At 36.2% G+C, this 23,620-nt stretch overlaps 1 pseudogene; it reads right to left on the reverse strand.

Moving 5' to 3' along the window:
* Positions 1–16,566: 16,566 nt before the first annotated feature.
* On the reverse strand, positions 16,567–17,525 carry LOC136124163 (olfactory receptor 13C7-like; annotated as a pseudogene).
* Between the last annotated feature and the right edge of the window lie 6,095 nt (positions 17,526–23,620).

The raw sequence follows: 23,620 nt of genomic DNA on the forward strand, positions 1-23,620 counted from the left end.
GATTCTGCAATTCATGATGGGTCAAAACTTCACAGCCACTTTGATGTTTTTGGTGCATATTTTCTTTCTATGCCTGACACTGCGTACTTTATATTAGGCACTCTAATTTTTTAATAGACAATAATAATAAATTGAATAGCATAAACTGAAATTTAACATCTGTTTAAATGTAGATAGTTGTTCTCATTCCAGCTCCTCTTAGTATCTTGTGTGACTATTCCTGTGACAAGACCATTGCATAGATCAGATCCACATGAATGTCAAACACAGTCTTTGGGGAGTATTACATAGTCTCTTAACTTATTTTCATTCTGTGGCTTCAGAGTGTATGTTCATAATTTACTCACTTAAGTCAACCTAAGAAAACAGCAAGAAGGTTTAAATATTTTATATAAATAGGTATACACATGTGTATATGTACTACTACTTTATGCTTAACAAAATACAATCATTGTTTATATTACTCCCATTTTTTTCAAATATTAAAACATGAAATTTTTCCAAGGTTATTTAACCTCATAGTAAACAGTGAAGTAGAGCTCAAAGCTCAGATCAAGTGTAGTTCACAGCATCACTCATTTTTATATACACATGAATCACCTGGGTATCTTGAAAAGCTTTAGATTCTGTTTTGGTTTTGGGGGCAGCTCCTGAGAGGCTTCATTTCTCGTAACAGCCCAGGGTTACACTTATGCAACAGGTCTTGAAAGCACTTGAGTAGCAAGTTTTTAATCTACACTGAGCTGGCAGATTATCCAGATATTTCTGATACAAATGGATTTTCTTTTGCCTTATTATGTGGATTGGCATACCAAACTGGAAAATGACAAGAACATATTCCTTTTGTGTTTTAGAGAAAATTCAATATTCATATACTCTTAAGAAAAATATATTATTGAAAGAGTTAAATAGCCTTAAGGAAAAAATATTACTGGAAGCATTTTTTAAAGCAGGTTAAATGTGTGCCAGACGACTACAATAGCTTTTGAATATTACTGACAGCCTATCTTGAACCCAGTCATATTCCAAGCACAGTAAGGATAAATAAAAGAATAAAGTGCCTCCCACTACAGAGCTCACAATTCAGTTAGGGATATAGGAAAAGTACATATAAAATATATTATGAATATAATGACATTATGTAGCTTGAGTAAAATTTATAGATTTTCCCATAAGGAAAAAGTTTATGAGAAATAACTCACGCCAGGGAGAATTCAGGAAGAGTTTCAGAAATGGGCTGGATCTGGAAGCAGGGAAAGAATTAGACAAGTTTGGAAGCAAAGAAGGGGAGTATTCAAAAAGTGAGAAGGTGAGCAAAAGTTAGGAGTAAATGGATTGGCAGCACATCCTTTTTAGACAAGAGTTTCCGTGGTGGAGTGGTGGCAAGCGCATCTCAGAAGGAAAGTATGGCAGGTGCACCGAGAGGCTCTGAAGTCAGAGAATTTGGCACGTCTTTTTCTTTTTTTTAAATAGATCTTTATTGGAATACAATTGCTTCACAATACTGTGTTAGTTTCTGTTGCACAACAAAGCGAATCAGCCATATGCATACACATGTCCCCATATCCCCTCCCTCTGGAGCCTCCCTCCCATCCTCCCTATCCCACCCCTCTAGGTCATTGCAAAGCACCAAGCTGATCTCTCTATGCTATGTTGGCACGTCTTTTGGTGCGGAAGGAGTCTATCATTAGAAAGCACAGAACGTGGGTTGAACGCTTGGATCCTGTGATGTTAGTACCCGCCAAATTTGACATCACACTGTAGGATTTTATGAGATTTTTAGCAGAAACATAATACAAGGAATTAAGATATTTAGATTAATGGTTTGTCACATTACTGATTGTATGTGAAAACTGACCTTTCCATAATCACCACCACATTTGACATTGGTCAAAATCACAAGTTTAGCCCTCACGTGGGCTAACAGTGTTAAGAATTTCATTACAGCCAATTTTCCCCCACTCTGCCACTTAGTTTGCCATGTGATGGAAGTTGGGGAAATTACTGTAAGCAAATATTACTTAGAGTCTAAAGTCCAACTCAAAGGAGGGATTTGCACTACAGGAATAATTTAATTAAGAATACACAAGGGAAATATCACAACTTTGAAGAGAAAGACAGTAAGGGAATATAAAATCACAATTTTGGAGATGAAAACTTTAGCCCAAATGAGATTGTAAATTTTTACTTATTCATCTTAAGACCAGAACTTTCTTTAAAGAAGAAAAGAGGGAGGAGGAATCTTCGTTTTTGTTCCCAAATCTTACTTTAGGATCTTATGTGCCATATTTTAGGCTTGAAATTAGCTCACTTGGTTGGTGTCACATGACTAATAACAGGAAGAGGAAGTATCCAAAGTCCATTGTCTTTACATTACTACCCTGCCTAACTGGTAGCATTAAAATTTGTATAGAAATCATGTGTCAACAGCAGGGAATGGTTAGTGAGAACCTTAGAGAAGTAAGGGTCACAAGGACTACATTTATTCAACAGTGCCCAGAGAAAGGAGGCAATGATTCAATACTTACTCTACACTACTTCTTATGACAAATCAAAATTCTCCCCAAGAGGGCTCAGAAATTGGTCAGAGGATGTACTGAATAAGGGACATAAGCACCCTTGATCAGACCAGTCAGTAATGCAAATGGAAGAAGACAGCAAGATTTACCAGGACACATGAAGATGTTCTAGCCAGGCCCTTTGGGTCCAGGACTACAAAGCCTGTTGGCTTCCTCTTCCAGACAATTGCAATGACAATGCATCTGAGGCTACCTGAATTGCTTCTCCCTGCCATCTGCTCCAAGCCTTTCCCTCCTAGGCAGGAATCCCCTCACTAGGTCAAACCCACCTTGACCCAGGCTTGTCTTGCTACCTTTGGTTTACTTCTGCTCCCAGTGCTTTAAACTGTTTATGTTGTTATACTGTGAGGTAACAAGACACATGGGGGAAGGAGCTTGCCTGTCTTGCTCACCCCTCTACACCTAAGCCTAATACAGTGGTAGCACATAATAGATGGGTTCTGACTGAATAGATGAAGGCTTATTTTCTAAACTCTGAAGCATTTTCTCTGTGCAGCATTTGTTGATTAATTATCAGTAAAACTTTAATATGTCACATTTGTTCATCTGTAGCAGGCTTTAATTTTTTAAAATATCTTTCAGTTAGTATTAACAAGCTGCCATCTTATACAAATAATTACCAGTTTATGCATTATAAGTACAGAGGATCATCTAACATTTATTGACACGGGTTTAGCATAGTGGAAAAGTATCTCAGACTAGAATCAAAGTCTTTTGTTTGAGGTTCTATGCTTCTAATTTATAGCCTCAGTCTTCTCATTTGTAAGATAGTGATAAAGATACTTGCCTTACTTTCCTTGCAGGGAGATTTTAAAGAAACAATGTGGGGCTTCCCTGGTGGCACAGTGGTTGGGAGGCCACCTGCTAATGCAGGGGACGCGGGTTCGTGCCCCGGTACGGGAGGATCCCACATGCCGTGGAGCGGCTGGGCCCGTGAGCCATGGCCGCTGAGCCTGCGCGTCCGGAGCCTGTGCTCCGCAACAGGAGAGGCCACAGCAGTGAGAGGCCTGCGTACCGCAAAAAAAAAAAAAACAAGAAAGAAACAATGTGATACCATATGGAAATGACTTTAAGGATTAACAGACATTGTACAAATAATAATGAAATAATTATAATGATTCTCAGCTGTATTTTGGTGATAATAAATTGATACCTATATTGCATCAGGTTAGTCACATTACAAATTAATACTGAATAATAGCTTTAACTATAGACTGAAAAGGTACAGTTTCATGATATTCAACACTTACCATTACACAGATAAATTATTTCCACCTCCTAAAAGAACCCATTACTTCCTTTTTCGTACTTATGTCAGCATTATGAATTAAGGTCAGGTTCAACGAACAATGCCAGATCCCACAGATGTGGAAGAATAAATATTTGTTATGCAACAGTTTTAATTGTTCCCCAGTTCCCAAAGCAATTTAAACTTGCAATGAGAGACCTGTGGAATGGAGAAACTTCTGGTACATTAGGGACAGTGTCCCACAGATACAATTAAGAATGGTGATGGGAACAAATTGTGGCCGAACTGAAGCTCCAAAATGAAATGACATTCTCCTACTCATGTAACATATGAAAACAGGGGCAAATGTTCACCAAAGTAACTATGAAATGTGAGAGCTTTCTTAGTTCAAATTATGATTACCAAAATAAAGTTAATTCAAAGTCAGGAATTACTATTCAAATGATAATTACCAAAATGAAATGTTTGAATTGAAAGTAATCTAGATATTATAAATGAAATAAAACAGATATTTGCTATGAATTAAATGCATTCATTTAACATTTTTGCTATTTTTATATTCATCCTTTTATATGAGTTAATTTGGTTCAGGAAGGCATCACCTTTTTTTGGAATGAAGAGAGATACCAATAAGCAATAAAATAAATAAATTCACAGGACAAAAGGGAATTCATATGTTTAAGGCCACAAAAATAAAGAAGAAGAGGAGGAGGAGGAGGGATAGAAGCGAAGGAGAGGAAGAGGGGGAAGGGAAGAAGGCGTGAATTCAGATAGGTAATAATTCATCACCGAATTAAAGTGTTTTAGGAAAGTCTATTGAGTTATATTGTAGATAGTAACACTGAACTTTGGCAAAGTTATTCTTCAGAAATGAAAAAGAAATAAAGACTTTCCCAGTCAAACAAAGCTGAAGTAGTTCACCACCACTAGACTCACCTTACAAGAAATGTTGAAAGGTGTTCTTCAAGATGAAATGAAAGGATGATAATTAGTAACATGAAAACATATAAAAACAGACAACACATTGGTAAGGGAAATATATAGTCAGTCATAAAATTCTAATTCCATAATAAGATGGTATGTTAGCCACTTAACTACAGTATAAAGACTAAAGGAAAAGACCATTAAAAATAACTACAGCTACTATAATTTGTTAACGAATACACAATATAAAAATAGGTAAATTGTCATGTTAAAAACATAAAGGGGGGGAATTAAAGGGTAGAGTTTTGTATGTGACTGAAGTTAATTTGCTATTAGCATAAAACAGACTGTTATATGTTTTATGTGACCTGCATGGTAACTACAAAATAAAAACCTATCATCATTCACAAAAAATAAAGAGAAGGTAATCAGAGCATATCATAGGGAAAATCAGCATCCATTTAAGTAGGCAGAAAGAGGGAAAAAAGAAGAGTGGAAATACATAACAGCCATAATGTAATTAATAAGATGGTTATTAGTAAGTCCTTACATATCAAAGATTACTCTAGATAAATGGATTGAAATCTCCAATCAAAAGGCCAGAATGGCTGGATGAATTAAAAAAAAATAACAACACCCAACAATATGTTGCCCACAAGAGACTCACTTCAGCTTTAAGGACACATATGAACTGAAACTAAAGGGATGGCAAAATATGTTCCATGCAAATACAAACCAAAAAAGGTTAGGGGCATCTATTCTTATATCAGATAAAATAGACTTTGGACAGAAACTATCATGGGAGACAAAGAAGGTCATTATATAATGAGATAGGAGTGGACTCATCAAGAAAATATAACAATTATATATATGCACCCTACATCAAAAAACCTAAATATATTAAGTAAATTCTAACAGATCTGATGGGAGAAATATAGAGAGTAACACAAAAATAGTAGGGGGCTTCAATATCCCACTTTCAGCAATGCATGGATCATACACATGGAAAATTAATACCGAAAGGTTGGATTTAAATCATACTTTCAACTAAATGGACTTAACAGACATATAGAGAACATTCTATCCAAGAGCAGCAGACTATGCATTCTTCTCAAGCGCACATGGAACATTCTCCAGGATAGATCACAAAACATCTCGATCACAGGCTACAACACAAGTATTGGCATATTTAAAGATACCAAGGTACCAAGTATCTTTTTTTCATACCCCAATGGTATGAAATTAGAAATCAACAAGGGGAAACCTGGGTAATTTACAAACATGTGGAAACAAAACAACACACTCATGAGTAAGCAAAGTATCAAAGAAAAAAATCAAAAGGGAAGTAAAAATATATTGAAATAAATGAAAATAGAAACACAATGTACCAAAACCTATAAAGTACTGCAGAAGCAAAAAAAAAAAAAAAAGTACTGCAGAAGCAGTTCTTAAAGAGAAGTATATAGTGATAAATGCATATATTAAGGGAAAAAAGAGTTCTCAAATAACCTAACTTTAACTACAAGGAACTAGAAAAAGAACAAATTAAGCCCAAAGTTAGCAGTAGGAAGGAACACATAGAACAGAGTGTAAATAAATGAAATAAAGACCAGAAAAACAAGAGAAAAGATTGACAAACTAAGAGATGGATTTTTGAAAAGATAAAATTTATAAAACCTTTAGCTAGGCTAACCAAGAAAAAAAGAGAGAAGACTCAAATACATAAAATCAGAAATAAGAGACATTACAAATGATAGCAAAGAAATACATAGAAGTAATTGATGAATTCCTAGAAATAAATATCTTACCAAGACTGAATCATGAAGGATGGGAAATCTGAACAGACCAGTAATGAGTAAGAAAATTAAATCAAAATTATAAACCTCACAACAAAGACAGACCCAGGACCAGATGGTTTTACTGGTAAATTCTACCAAACATTTAAAGAATTAATATCAATCCTTCTCAAATTCATCCAAAAAATTAAAGGGGAAGGAGAATTCCCAAACTTATTTTAGAAGGCCAACATTTACCCTCACACCAAAGCCAGATAAGGACACTATAAGAAAAAAAAAAAAACAAACTACCAACCAATATCCCTGGTGAATATAGTGCAAAAATTCTCAACCAAATATTAGCAAACCAAGTTCAACAGCACATTAGGATCATATGCCATGATCAAGTGGGATTTATCACTGGGATGCAAAGATGGTTCAACATATACAAATCAATAAATGCAATACACCACATTAACAGAATAAAAGATCAAAATCACATGATAATCTCAATAGAAGCAGAAAAGAGAATTTGACAAGATACAACATCTTCTCATGATAAAAAATTCATCAATAAATTGGGTATAGAGGAACATATCTCAACTTAATAAAGGCCATATATGACAGAACCATAACTGACATCATATTCAATGGTTAAAGGTGGAAAGTGTTTCAACTAGGATCAGGAACAAGTCAAGGGTACCCACTCTTGCCACTCTTATTCAACACAGTACTGGAAGTCCTATCTAGATCAATCAGGCAAGTAAAGAAATAGATCCAAATTGAAAAGGAAGAAGTAAAATTATCTCTATTTGCAGATGATATCATCCTATATACAAAAATATCTTAAAGACTCAACCAAAAAACTGAACTAAGCAATGAATTCAGTAAGATTGTATGATATAAAATCAACATTCAGAAATCAGTTGCATTTCTATACACTAACAATAAAATATCTGAAAAAGAACTAAGTGAAACAATCCCATTTACAGTATCATCAAAAACAATAAAATATTGATACTTAGGAATTAATTTAACCAAGAAAGTGAAACTAAAAGACCTTGATGAAATCAAAGAAACTGAAGAAGATACAATTGGAAATATACTCCAAGTTCATGTATCAGAAGAATTAACATTGTTAAAATATCCATACTACCCAAGTCATTTATAGATTCAATGCAATCCCTATAAAAATTCTAATTGCATTTTTCACAGAAATAGAAAAAAATCATGAAATTTGTTTGAAACTGCAAAAGACCAAACACAGACGAATCCTGAGAAAGAAGAACAAAGCTGAAGGCATCACACTTCCCAATTTCAAACTATACTATAAAACTATAGTAATCAAAAGAGTATGGTACTGGCATAAAAATAGACACATAGACCAATAGTATAGAATAGAGAGCCCAGAAATAAACCCCAACATATACAGTCAAAAAATATTTGACAAGGGATGGGCCTCCCTGGTGGCGCAGTGGTTGAGAGTCTGCCTGCCGATGCAGGGGACACGGGTTCATGCTCCGGTCCGGGAAGATCCTGCATGCCACAGAGCGGCTAAGCCCGTGAGCCATGGCCACTGAGCCTGCGCGTCTGGAGCCTGTGCTCCGCAATGGGCGAGGCCACAACAGTGAGAGGCCCACATAACACACACACACACACACACACACACACACACACACACACACACACAAAAATTTGACAAGGGAGCCAAGAATACTCAATAAGGAAAGTATACTCTATTCAATAAATTGTGCTGGGAAAACTGGATAACCATATGCAGTAAAATGAAATTGTACCCCAATCTTACACCACTCACAAACTTAACTTGAAATAGATTAAAGACTTAAACATAATGCCTGAAATTATAAAACTCCTAGAAGAAAACATAGGGGAAAATTTCTGTGACATTGGTCTTGGCAATGATATTTTGCATATGACACCAAAAGCAACAACAACAAAAATGAACAAGTGGGACTACATCAAACAAAAAAGCTTCCCCACAGCAAAAGAAATAACAACAAAATAAAATACAACCTACGTAATGGGAGAAAATACATGCAAACAATATCAGATAAGTGGTTATTATCCAAAATATATAACGAAGTCATACAACTCAATAACAAAAAGTAAACAGTCCAATTAAAAAATGGGCAGACGAACTGAATTGATATTTTCCAAAGAAGACATACAACTGGACAACAGGTACCTGAAAAGATGCTCAGCATCATTAATCATCAGGGAAATGCAAATCAAAACCAAGATCAGATAGCACCTCACACCGGTCAGAATGGCTGCCATCAAAAAGACAGAGAGAAAAGTGTTAGATGTGGAGAAAAAGAAAGGCCTGTGCACTGCTGGTGGAAATATAAATTGCTTCAGCCGCCAGGAAAGCAGTATGAAGATCCCTCAAAAAATTAAAAATAAAACTACCATATGATCCAGCAATCCCACTCCTTGGTACACCTCCAAAGAAAATGTAAGCAAGATATTTAAAAGATATCTGTACTTGTATGTTTATTACAGCATTATTCACAATAGCCGAGATATGGTAACAACCTAAGTGTCTGTCAAGGGGTGAATGGATAAAGAAGATGTGGTACATATAGAAAATGGAATAATATCCAGCCACGAGAAAGAAGGAAGTCCTGCCATTTGGGACAACATGGATAGACCTTGAGAGCATTATGGTAAGTGAGATATCAGGCAGAGAAAAACAAATACTGTCTGATATCATTTACATGTGGAATCTAAAAATTCTGAACTCACAGAAACAGAAAGTAGAAAGGTGGTTACCAGAGGCTATGGAATGAGGGAACTGGGGAGATGTTGGTCAAAGCATATAAACTTATAGTTAGAAGATGAATATATTTTGGGAATCTAATACACAGCATTGTGATTATAGTTAACAATATTTTCTTATATACTTGAAAGTTTCTAAAAGACTATATCTTAAATGTCTTACCACTATTTTCTTATATACTTGAAAGTTTCTAAAAGACTATATCTTAAATGTCTTACCACCAAAAAAAAAATTATGTGATGTGATGAAGGCGTTAGATAATGCTAAGTGGTATTGCTATTACAATATATAAGTGTATCAAATCAACATACTCAAGCTTACACAATGTTACATGTCAATTATATGTCAATAAAAATGCAGAAGAGCACATAAAATATACAGATTTTGAGTTTTTCAGGTTGAACAGAGAGAAAGATGTTTGGGAAAGAGGACTCAAGTCCTGCCTCCTTTCAACATCCTTTATTCCTGTGGTGGTCTTTTAGTAGAAATTACTACTGCAAGCAATAACTATAAATAGTAAAGCAACATATAACTTCATAATATACAAACTACAGACACCATTTGAGGAACTAAATGAAAAATTGTCCACCTGCTTACAGGTATATACTCTGAGGGTCCACCATTCTCAGGGCACATCTTCAGATAGTTCTGTGATACAGAAAAGTAAAATAGAAAGTTTTCTGCCCTAAGTATTTTTCAGTCCCTTTAGGGAAACTTGTTGCATAGATATATATGTGAGATATATAGATATATAGATATATATATAGATATATATATATAATATATGTATACACACACCTCACAGTCAATGATAATATCTTTTTGTTCCTCACTCAACCGTTAAAATGAAGATAATAATAGCATATATCTCATAAGATTGTAATAATGATCAGATAAGTGAAATATATGAAAAGTGCATAGAAAAATGCTCCTTGCCCCCAACTCAATTAGTATTATTTATTATTCTCTGGTATTAAATGTCAGATGCCTGAGCAGCATAAATTATAGCATTTAGAGTGAACTAAATTTAGAAAAAATACGTAGGTTAAGAAGAAATTACCAATTTGAAAAAGTAGGCTTATCTGAAAAAGCTTTAACAGAAAGTTATTGAGAAAGGAGGATTCATTTCGGGAGCAAAGGTTGAGTTTGAATGCAAATCTTTGTCATTAAAGTCAAAGAGGAATTGTTTTTCATAAAAGGTTACATTCTGTTCCATATGCTTCAACTCTGACTTGGACCTGGAGGGAAAATAAAGTTCAGTTTTAATTTTTTATTGACATTTGTCATTTTCAATTGTTTACATCGTTCTAACCTAACTTTCCTGCATCTAATACAGGGTGGGGATGCAAAATTCTAACAGCTCATTTCAGGCTCTTATCAATGCAAGATGGGTCAGTGCTGCAAATAGACTGCAGGGGCAAGAGTCACAAAAGCTGAATTTGAGATCTTTTTTACCTTCTCATATACTGGCTGGACAAACTTCAGCAAAATATTTCAACTTTCAAAGTCTGAGGCTCTAAATTTGTGTAATAGGAATAACTGTACTAACTCATGGTAGTATTCTGAGAAACACATTAGATATTTGAAAGCACTATGCAAATGAAGGCAATTTACACAATTAATTGTGGAAAGTTTTCAGATAATTTCCCCCAAAAAACAGCAATATTTATTAAAGACTTTTTTCTGTTTGGGTCTTAAATCTTCAAATGTTGTGAGAAGGTAGACAGTGATATATGTTTGAGTCGTATTACAAAAGGAACATACCAATTATATAATTGGGTCTAACTACATTCCCCCTGGGGTGTTGGGAAGTTTATAATCCTCCATGCTTACATTCCTAATTTTACTTTGTTGCAAATACTGGACCCCTCCCTGGCTTGCCCCAAAATGCATTTAAACTGCCTTGCTATGCTAATGGTTGGTCTTTTGGAGGACATTTCTGGAGCTCAAAATGTAGAGGAGCAGTTAGATAACCCCAAAGGCCCCAAGAATCTCTGGATTATCTTACATATTTCTTTTCTGAGATTGAACTAGAAACTCTGGACCTGAGAGTCAGAATATTTTAAATAGATTCATCTATCAGTTTTACCTGAGGAATAAACTAATGATAAGTCAAAACTTGAAGGAAATAATTACAGCACCTTACTTTTTATCCAATGCTCACTAATATCCCCTCTCTTTATCCTGAAAATTATTACATAAAATGGAAAGCATTTCTTGAGGCTGTAAAGCAAAAGAATATTGATCTCAAATCAAGGAAAGGAAACCATTCCTCAGGCTCAGAGTTACATAAATGTCATAATGTTCCATATTCTTCTGTTGTAAATGTGGTTTTTCAAATTAAGGGTAAGATATCAATTTTAAATGTTTTAACTGGATATATTTATTTTCTCATTTGTCAAGTTTTCATTATTTAGTGTCATAAAGCTTCATGTTATATTTTAGACCCTTACTGGGTAATTTTCACAATAAAGATCTTAGGTAGGAATTGGCTTCATTTAAAGAAGAGAAAAAAAGAAGTTCCAAATCTTTCAGTTTCAAATCTAGGTACTCTAAAATAAAATTCAGTGCTCTTTGCTACATCTGCCTCTTCAGAAACATTTATTCTGCCTCTCCTCCCCTCCCCAGAGCAGATAGAACGAGAGCATTAGATTCCTTTAATTGGTGATCTTAGAGAAATTATTGCAAAACAGATGTGTTATCTGTTATTTTCTTTAGCATCTAAACAATTTGAATGCTATTATTGGACCTATAATCTGCTGAAAAAATTAATTCTGTCCCAAATGTGTGGAACTGCAATGCAATCATTTGACCATCATCAGCAGTTGCTATGACCACTGTAATAAAAAAATATTTTTTAAAACGTTTTTAAACGTAGCTGAGATACCATATCACCTAAATGATTATGCTCAAAATAACTGTTGAATTCAAATTAATTAAGACAAAAATATGATTCCTATATCTAACCCTCTAAATACGAATAAACACAAACCACCTCTTCCATGAACCCTTTCGGGAAGCTCCTTGGTCCAGGATCACTGTAATCAGTACCTCTTTATCCTAGTGCCCCTGAGTTCCAGAGTAAGCTTTGACTCCAGAGAATAAATTATGTAGAAGCAAAAATCCACCACAGGCCCTTTATCTCTTGTTTTGATTATTTATGACCTGGATTAATCTACTAACTTTGTATGACAGAAATGTTCCAGGAAAAAAAGAGCATCCATTCCATCTATTCCTACATTGTGCCAAGTGATATAATTTGTAGGAGAAATTCAGCTTAGTGGAACAAATTTGTGGTTGTCCCGTTCTCCATACATCTGTCATTCTGTTTGGATTCCAAGTTTACTTAATTTAGCCTCTCTCCAATTGCCATTAAAACCAGTAAGATTAACACAGCACAACTTTTCCTGTCTGAGATAACACAGTGTTTTGGAAAGAGTGTGAGCTTTAGAGCCAGTCAACACTTGCTTCCTACACACAATTAATTAGGCACAGAACACTGAGCACGTAATTTACCTTCTCTCAGAATTGCTTTCCTTGTTTCTAAAATGATAAGGCAGTAGCTTGGGAAAATTCCTTGTAAGCTTCAAATTGTAAAGTCATATGAAAGTTGTTTAACAAATATACTAAAATATTTGTATAGAGAAATATCCTTTGGTCTTGAGAAAAATAAATGTTGTAATGACTTCATTTGCTCACCAACATCCTTAATTATATTGCCTGGCACACACTAAGCCATTGCCATATATATGTTGAATGAATTAATGAACAAGCATTTGGATATTGCATTTCACTTGCAAAGCGCTTTCATCGTACGATATCATTGGATTCACTCATGTAATCTATGAAGAAGCTATTGGTAACTTTACAGATGAGTAAACCTAGACTCTGAAAAGTAGTGCAGCCCTCACTTCCCTAGCATGAGAAAGATCTAGAATTTGAAATTAGGTTTCCTAAGAATGTAATTTTGGGCCTCATACTTTTTTTTTTTTTTTTTTTTTGCAGTACGCGGGCCTCTCACTGTTGTGGCCTCTCTCACTGTGGAGCATAGGCTCCAGACATGCAGGCCCAACGGCCATGGCTCACGGGCCTAGCCGCACCACGGCATGTGGGATCTTCCCGGACCAGGACACGAACCCGTGTCCCCTGCATCGGCAGGCGGACTCTCAACCACTGGGCCACCAGGGAAACCCCCCTCATACTCTTTTAATTCCAACTAATTATGACCCCAGTAAGAGTCAAATGTGTTTTAAGTTCCTAATCTAAGCCATAAACTTAGTATATGTGATAACAGTTAAATTCAGAACAGGCTGCTCCACTATATAGGTGAGCCCACAGCTGCTGAGAAAAGCTTAAAAATGTCAGCATAATGTCACAGAGCTCTTAAGAGATGTAGCCAGATGTTTTTAAGCTCATGTACATTTGACTACTATTGCTTATAATGTTCAACATATCCTAGGGCATATGGAGGAAAACTGACCACAAAATGAACATGTTCTTTTTCACCCAGTGAGCAATACCTCCATAAACTCACTACTTCTAGAAGAGAAGTTTTCTAGGGGTAGGGGGTAAAAGCTATTAAAAAAAAACAAACAAAAAAAGCAGGAATAGTAGAAGGGTTAGGTTCCTATGGCCCCCAGGGCATCAATTTTTCAACTTATAAATGGAGATGTTTTTCTTTTTCTTTGGATATCTATTGAAGTTCCATCTGTTCTTGGAAGTGAAAAAACAAACAAACAAACAAAAAAACTGAAAAACCCAGGCAGAATGAAGCAGTTATTATTACTTTGGTTACTTTAATAACTAAAGCAATCAGTTAAGACTTAGCTGCAAAGGACCCAACAGAGCTTTAGTCTCACTTCAGACTGATGCTGGATTCACTTTAATTTTCAGACTGTTACAGGACTGAGCTGAGAACCCACAGGAAATGGAAGGACTGTGTTTTTGCCAAGGGAATTAAAACTTTTTGATACCAAATTTGACCTAAAATGAACTACTATTTGTCTAGTTCCATACAAAGATGAATTTTGATTCAGGTTCTCTACAAGCTAGAGGAGGAGCCAATGACTGTCCTGAAAAACAATGTTTACAGACCCACCAAGCACAGGTCACAGTTCCATATTGGTGAGAAAAGCACATGACCCTGAAGAATGCCTCTATATTAACCTTTTTTCTGAGTTTTAATCTTCTATACTCCCTCGGTCAAAATTCGAAAGGTTCCAAATTGCCTGGAGAATAAATTATAATTCCTGAATACTCCATTTAATATACCTCACAAACTGGCAAATCTTTGTTCCTCTTTTTCTTTCTTTTTCTGTCTGTTGCACCCATGTACATTGTTTTCTTGTCTAGAAGCCCCACTGATGCATTCTGGTTTCAGCCCATTACCTAAGACTATTCCTCCTCAGCTGATCAAGGTCAAACTCAATTGATGCAATGAAATATTGCCTTAGCCCTCTCTCACAGGATCTCCCCTTCTTTGAAATCTGATTGTACTTACTCTTAGAGTTTGAATAAAACATGTGCAGTGATTCAGAAGCTTCCCGCAAGAGAAGCTGTCGGGCTTCCTGCCAACAGACCTCACCAGACAGCAGTACTGTGTGTTTTGTTGTTGTTGTTGCTGCTGTTTTTTTAACTAAGGTCCACATTCTGTTCCTTAGCCCTACAAGTCTCAAAGTTGATTTGTTAAAACAAGAAGCTAGGGCTTCCCTGGTGGCGCAGCGGTTGGGAGTCCGCCTGCCGATGCAGGGGACACGGGTTCGTGCCCCGGTCCAGGAGGATCCCACGTGCTGCGGAGCGGCTGGGCCCGTGAGCCATGGCCGCTGAGGCTGCGCGTCCGGAGCCTGAGGCCACAACACGGAGAGGCCCACATAAAAAAAAAAAAAAAAAAAAAAAAAAACAAGAAGCTAGATCTCGTTCACAGGGGTTGATTCACACTAGCTCACAGATACTACTATGAAGCAGAGTGCCATCCTTCACAATGCGAAACCGAGGCCAAAGTGGAAGAACCACTTCATTCCTTTGCTCAGTCCATTCTTTCCTTCTATACAGGTGACCTGGATGTCTGCTTCTCATCAGAAGGGGAAAACTAGGTCAAATCAAGGGGATTACTTATACGAATAGCATATTTACTGGAATCAGGCTAAAAGGAACGCCAGATTCATCACTCTCTACATTAAGTATAACCTCTCCAAGGTTATACTTGACTTAAAAATCTGTTGGATGAGCACTGAATGAAAGGAAGTTCCCAGGGTCCCTTTCATTCTCCGTGCTAAGCAACCACTTAATAACTGCTTTTATTTCTTTAACTAGATTAAAAACTCTATTTTTTTAAAAATGCCTTGTCTAACTAGGCTCTAACCTATTTTTTTTTCTTTTAAGTGCCTTCATGTTTTTCTTCCAATCCATTATGTGCTGTTTTTATGGTGTGAGAACTCCATTTTCCTTTCACGTAACTTAATCTGTGACACTCTAAACCCATTATCACAATGTTCACAGAGAAGTGGACAACCACATTCTCTAGAAACTGAGTAATTTTTATGTCACTTAACAGTAATCATCATTTTCATTCAAAGATGTCACTGCTCATCTGTTGAAACACAAGATAGACCAAATTTCCCCATCAGATGGGGCGTCTGCACTAAGCCTCCCATTGCCTCAGATACCTCTGCACAGAAGTATGCTTGCCAGATTGCAGCCAAAAGGATATCAGCCCTAGGAAAATCGCATCATTTTTTACTCTTGCCTATAATGTATACATAGCCAAAAGTGGTCATCCCTCTCTAAGGTCAAACACTACCCTGTTATGAATTATTTAATGGTGAGTTTATATAGCACTCTGACACTTAACAAGGCACTTTCTACTTTAGCTTCCTAAGAAAGATATGAGACTAGAAAACTGATGCAAATAGAGGATAATAAGTTAAACTAGTTACAAGGTACTTCTGTTCACATAAGATTACAGAACTCATCATTCCAGGGTTAAACTATAATAAATTCTGTGAATGTGGGTGGTTTGGATGAGAATCATTCTACCCATAGATTTCTTTCCCTTTTTTTCTTTAAGCCAGTCATGAAGAATATAGGCCCCAGATTTCTCTCACATTTAGATGCTAGGAACAGAAAAATAAGTATTTCAAGAATTAACGATACTACCAACCCTTACATTTACTTTGGAACTCCAGGTGAGAACTAGTCCTGCATTCAGAGTAAATGAATTTTTTACAAAAAAAACAACATTCACATTTCCTCTGAGGAGCATTTCCGACAGAGTACATTCTTCAGAGCTGCCTTCACATCTTTGTTCCTCAAACTATAGATGAGGGGGTTCAGCATAGGAGTCACGACACCATAGAAGAGAGAGATGATTTTGCCTGTGACTTGTACTTTGTCTGCACCAGAGAAGTCTTTAGCTTTGAGTTTTGCATACGTGAAGAGGATGGTTCCATAGAATATAATCACCACTGTGAGGTGGGCAGAGCAGGTGGAAAAGGCTTTGTGCCTTCCCTCTGCAGAAGGAATCCTCAGGATGGTGGGGAGAATGAAAACATAGGAAACAAAAATGAAAAGTAATGGAACCAGAAGAAAAATCGTATTAGCAACAACCATGCTAATAACATTTATGGAGATATCAGCACAGGCCAATTTTAAGACAGACAAGATTTCACAAGTAAAATGATTAATGACATTATCCCCACAGAAGGGAAGCTGCATGGCAAGAGACATCTGCAACACAGAATTGACACCCCCTGCAATCCAGGACCCAGCAGCCACAGGCACATACAAATTCTTGCTCATAATGACAGGGTATCTCAGAGGGTTACAGATGGCCACATAGCAGTCAAATGCCATCATGCTTAGAAGGACACACTCTGTGGCTCCCATAGCAAAGGAGAGAAACATTTGCACTCCACACCCAGAGAAGGAAATGGTTTTCTTTGAAGCTAAGAACCTGCTGAGAAATAAGGGAATAGAAGAACTGGTGTAGCAAATATCCAAGAATGATAAGTTACTGAGGAAAAAGTACATGGGGGTGTGCAGGTGAGAGTCACAGACACAATGATGATGACTCCATTTCCCAGCAGGATCACCAGGTACATAAATAGCACCAGCAAGAAATAAATGGCCTCAAGCTCTGGGTAGCCAGAAAGCCCCAGTAGGACAAACTCTGTAACAGAAGACTGATTGGTCTTTCCCATGTTAATATTTTCTTTCACCAAAAGGAATTCTGCAGCAGCCAGAATACATGTGCATCTGTTACTGCAGTGTTTGTAAGAGTTATTTGCACCCTTAAGTGGCTTCCCTTATGGGTAATGTGGACCTATAATTGGATACACAGATATAGCATAAGAACATATTACAATCCTCTAAGCTAAGATCAGTTAGACTTTTAGAACACATGAAGGAGGCTTTAACTCCAAAAACATATGCCCTTGTCAGAAAACAGATTCAGAACACATACAACTGGGTTAGAACTGTGTATCTCACTTACATTATGAATTTGAAATTATTGTGAATGCAATGTCACCATAACATTTTGACCAAACAATCCAAAACACAACTAATGTTAGCCTTAGCAAAAATAACTGTTCTACAGTTACTAAAACATAATAGTTAGATGTAAATCCTGATTCAACAGTAATTTAACCTCAGTGGCAGCATTGTTTTGTGGCTAGAAGAACAAACTGAAGAGACACATTATTAGAGAAATGATGTTTGGTTATTTCTAATTTGGGGGGAAATATATACCTGCGATATCCTAAGAATATTAATCAAAGGCATTAGTAATGGTTATAAAAGAAAATATAGTTAGATAAAATTACTCTTCTTAGTCTTTTTCAGTACAAATTGAGACATGTAGGTAACCCTACTGTCCTGATAATGAATGACACGTTGATCTCAGAAAACTCTAGTGCACATGTCTCAATCTACAGTCAAAACAAAAATAAATGTATAAACTAAGAAATTTAAGTGACAGGGGATTTACTCTTTTACCTCCAGGTATGAGAAAATACATATTATCTTCTCCCTGCATAGAAATCAGCTGCTTCTGCTCTAACAGATGCTCTGCTGATCTTCCTCTCACTGCATATTCAGAAAACCCACAGAAGAGAGGGGTGAGTCATTCAAAAATATTCTTAAGCATTAGCAGTACATTATAAGTATCTGTATCCCCACTTACTGGAATATAGAGTATTTCTATATTAAAATGCCAGAAACTGAAGTAGCCTTACTTTTTAATGAGATTGCAGGTCTCATAAATTCCATCCCAGTAAATTCAGTAAGATAACTATAAGAAGAACTATCTGCTTCTCACTTTTCATTAATATCAAGTAGCTGCCATTGCTACATTGTAAAAAGGAAAAAAAAAAGCAATTAACCACTAGCAAAATAGAACTGACTTCCAGTAAAATGAAAGTTGGGGCTTTTTACAGTCATTTCACTAATAGAGGATCCCTTAAAGCATTAGCCCAGTGGAGCACCAAACAACTTAAAAGTCATTGCTGCTTTAAGGATATTTCTAATCCCAAAAGCAATTTAAAGTTCACAATGTAGTTTGGATAGAATTTAGAAAATTTCTAGTACGTTTGGGATGAAGTCCCTTAGAAGTAATTAAAACAAAGTTGTTAATACAATTTAATTACGGTGGAACTCACAAAACAAATAAATCTTCTGACCTTACACCCTCTGGGAAGACCAAATTTAGAACTGCTCTCCAGGTAAAATAGTCAAGACATAGAAATTAGAATTAACTATATCTGATGGAAAGATGTAGCAGTAATCTGTGACACTTAGGTCAAAATGATACTTGTTCTTAATAAAGTATCTGCTAATCACCTTTATTTTGACCTCTAAATCCTGGAGGCTCAGAACCCATAAGCTTCATTCTGGTCTCACTGGCCTCTCTAAACAGCCAGAATCATGTACACAGTCATTTTAATTTGCTCATTCAGGCCCTCTGCTCAAATACACTCACAATACCCCCAAATTTATCCAACCTGTCCTTCAGGCATGCCCACACTGGCATGACACAATACAGAGTAGACCACATCAACAATTTCCATGATGTGAACAAACCACACTTTACTTATGAACAGGAAAAGATGTTCCGACTTGAAGTGGATAATTATTATGACACTTGCCATGACTATCTTTTGAAATCAATATCAACCCTTGAAGACTTCAATCATTTTACTCAGATGTTGTAAAATACTCTTCCAGCATGGAAACAAGTGAAAACATCATGTGTAATTTTTAAAAGAAGGGAATAAAATTTGAGAACAATGCTTTTTTGTCAGTGGACAACAGTTTCAAAAAGTCATTGAGCAACATAATCCTAAACAATGGGAAAGCAACTTATGTCACAAAAGATGGTATTACATGCTTCAAAAAATCAAATTTGAAGAGCAGTTCTCAGAGTTGTGAACTTTATTTAACTACTTTTTCAGTATACTGGCTCATAATGCAAATGTTGGACATGTTTTCTCATTAATGAATGTTGAGTAGGAACAAAGGAATTAAATAGTTTTGATGTGACCACAGTAAAAGCCATATTACAATGCAAATGGAAGACAGTCTGTAACTGCAAGGAGTTTTATAAGCAGATTATGCAAGACAAAGAAATGTTAAGTAGAGCCATATATTTATAGAAATATAATTAAAGAGGTATGTAGTATAGATACTTATAATTCATTCCAGATAAACAAGTAATTTTTAGTACAAATATTTCCTATACAATACTTTTCTTCTTTCCCAGTGTACATATGGGAAGGCAATTAGAAATAATTCAAACTTAACTGGGCACCATCTATTATTATTTGCAAGCCTAGCAACCCTAACTTCATGTGGCTAGGATTCACATGGAATCCAGTCCAAGCCTGGGTTGTCCCACCCAGCACCACGGCCAGTTTTGGCCATTCCCAGGCAATGGAGGGAGTCCTGCACTCCCACCAGGTATCTGAGCAGTACTACTCACAATAATACTGTGAAGCAATATTATTTTCAAATGAGAAACAGAAAGACAGTATTCAGTGTATTTCCCTGAACCACTCTGATAAATACAGCTTGTATATCTGTTGTCTCAAGTGTAATCAGCCACCACATAAATATCACCTACAGCTATGATACATTTATATATGGTTGTCCCTTCCAGGATACATATTGTAAGAAGAAACATTTAAGACGGACTAATACGAAACTCATGATCAAGTACCACTCTTCAACATTTCTAAGTCCTAGACTATCATCTTGTCATCTCCCTTCCTGGTTTCATTCAATTCACTGTGTACTCATTGAGGCCTCCTTGTTCTAGGAACCAGGTCTGCTTCTTCCCTAGATCCCATGAAATTACTTTAGTCCTCTGCTAAGTACTATAGCCCATTACAAAAATGGCAAGTTGATGCCTAGGGTTTTAATATCTGGGGTCGAATCCCCTAATGTCAACTGCCCATCTATCCTCCGGAGATTGCCCTGGATTCTCCGTTCATGCTGCTCTCCCTCAGGCTAGGCCACACATCATTCCATGCTTCTCCCTGGAGGGGATGGAGCCCCCTGGAGGGTCTCGAGCACTGCTCGAGTTCCCTAACTCCCAGGTCCCTCTGTATCTCTTAGTTATGGTTGGCATTCAAATACCATCTTCTTGTCCCTTTACCAGGAAGCTGGTACACCTATCCATTTCAATCCATCTAAAGACAAACTAACCATGTAATTAGGTATCAGTCACTTAATCTGGCTCACGCCTCTTCTGTTCCCTAAAATAATGTACTCTATTTAAATACAGCTATATTTTATATGAATTGGGAACAAAATTTTGATTTCATGATAGGCCTTCATCACCTTAAAGTCAGATAAAGGCAATGTTTTCGTACATTTTTGTTGAATGGGCACAGAACCTCATCTAGATCCTCAGGCTAAAATTTATCTAAATTGTTAACATTAGCCATAATACAGCTACACTGTGATCAGTATGTTAACTCATTTAATCATGAGAATCTCTCACAGCCTCATTATCATTTTCTTTCTTGCCTGTTTCTCTAACAGGTTGGTTTTGTACATGGCAGAAAAGAATCTATCAAGACAGAAGAGTGACAGACTGATGGAATAGTAGAAGGCAACAAGTAAATACCAATTAGCCCATTATATAAGAAACAGAACAGGGACACCATATGGGGTCAGTTATCTAGAATTTGAATGGAATATCTCCAACACTAAACAGTGGAAGGATCCGAGCTGTGGTTAAAACAAAACAAAACAGAAAAAACACTATCAATCAATAAATTTGGTTGAGATAGCAAGAGATGGAGGCAAGGGGAAAACAAATATAGCACAGATCAATCTAACTTAACTCAGTTCCAATATAGGTCTCTGTATGAGGACTGTTTCTTAATAAATTTTTAATCTAATTAATCATCAATAAACAGCTTATTATGAAAGTAATGTATTTCCAGTTTTTGCAGAGAGCAAACTAGCGTAATCTTTTGACTTCTTCCCCACTCAAACATGGAAATGACATAGAAATAAGATTAAAAATATATCAACCTGAAGAATAGAATGAAACTGGGAGAAACCCAAGGAAACAGAACGTAGCCACTGACAAGAAATAGATTGTGGGAGTAGTTCTGAGTAGAGTTCTTCCTTCTCTGTTGCATTGCCATGAGGAAATTATGCTTGATCCTTCTGTAACCCTTACAAGCAAAGGTACATAAGGCAACATGAGAGTGGTCCAGAGCTAAGAAGAGTTGAAGAGTGAATAACTCACTACAAGCGCACACAAAGCAGCCTACCAACCTAGGGAGTTCCCTCTTTCTGTCTCATCTCACTACACAAGATGAAATATTTTTACCAATGAAGAAAAGGACTTAGAAGAACAGCATCCAGGAAGAGGTGAAGGATAAGTACCCTAAGAGTTAGGGTTTCCAGATGAGCAACCATATTTGCACATACCCCAAGTGTAGTACAATGGGCTCTCTACTTTTGTACTCACCTGAAGTAGCACAAGTTAGGGCCTGGACTTTTGCCTTTTCCGTATAAGGTACACATTACTGACCAAGGTTCCTCAGAGGAAACCAAAACAAATTCTATAGAGAAGAATAATGTGATAAATGGTGAACACAACTTTTATAAAAGAAAGATAATAAAATGTGCAACCCAAGATCACATGAAACAGAATTCACTGAACAAGAGAGCGCAAAAATTTTGAAAGAGCCAAATAAATATCCTTGATGAGATAAGGAAGTATATTCCTGGCATAAAGCAGAAATAAGCAGTCACCAAGAAAAGAATCATACGGTAATACTGGGTATTAAACATTTAACAGTTGAAATAAGAAACTCAATAAATGGGATATATAGCAGAATGAAAACTATAACTATATGAGGCATTAAAATAAGCTTCAAATACTTTCAAGTAATTTAAATCATTCATAGAATGATTGACCATGTAGATTTAAGCTAGAAAAATTTTTAAAAAGAAAATATAACTAAAAATATCCCAAATGTTAGGAACTTACACATGGACTCCTAATAACGTATAGTATGAGGAAGAAATCATAACAAAAAATAAAGCTGTTTTGAATCAAATGGTAATGAAGATACTACTAAAAACTTATGGAATCCAGCTAAAGCCAGTGATCAGAAGAAAATTTATAGCCCCAAATATATTTATTAGAAAATAATCTTAGATTCTATCTCCAAGTTTAAAAAAAGAACTGAAAATCATACCAACATGTTCCATACTACCCCATCTATTCTGCTATTGAGGTTACCAATGGAATTTTTTATTTACATTACTGTATTTTTCAGTTCCAGAATCTCCTTTTGGTTCTTATTTGTATTTCCCATCTCTTTTCCAAGACTTTCTATTTCTCTGCTTAGGCCTTCTATTTTTTTCATTTGTTTCAAATGCATGCATAATTGCTCACTGAAGTATTTTATAATGCTGCTTTAAACTGCTTGTAAAATAATTCCAACATGTTCATCTTGTCATTGCATCTGGAGATTGTCTTTTATCATTTACACTGAGATACCTGATTCTTTGTTTGAAGAGTGATATTCATTTTTATCCTGGATATTTTATGCACTGAGAATCTGGATCTTACTCAAATCTTCTGTTTTAGCAGCCCTCTTCTAAAACCATGCCCTTTCGGGAAGGGAGTCACTACCTCATTCATACCAGATGGGGTGGAAGTATAGGTTCACCGCATGGCCTTCATGACACAATGGGGATAGGAAAATCCATTGCCAATGGGATGTAGGGAAAGCCCTGACTTCCCACTAGTACTCTTCTGAAATCTTGT

This window comes from Phocoena phocoena, chromosome 6, assembly GCF_963924675.1.
Source record: "Phocoena phocoena chromosome 6, mPhoPho1.1, whole genome shotgun sequence".
Taxonomy (NCBI): domain Eukaryota; kingdom Metazoa; phylum Chordata; class Mammalia; order Artiodactyla; family Phocoenidae; genus Phocoena; species Phocoena phocoena.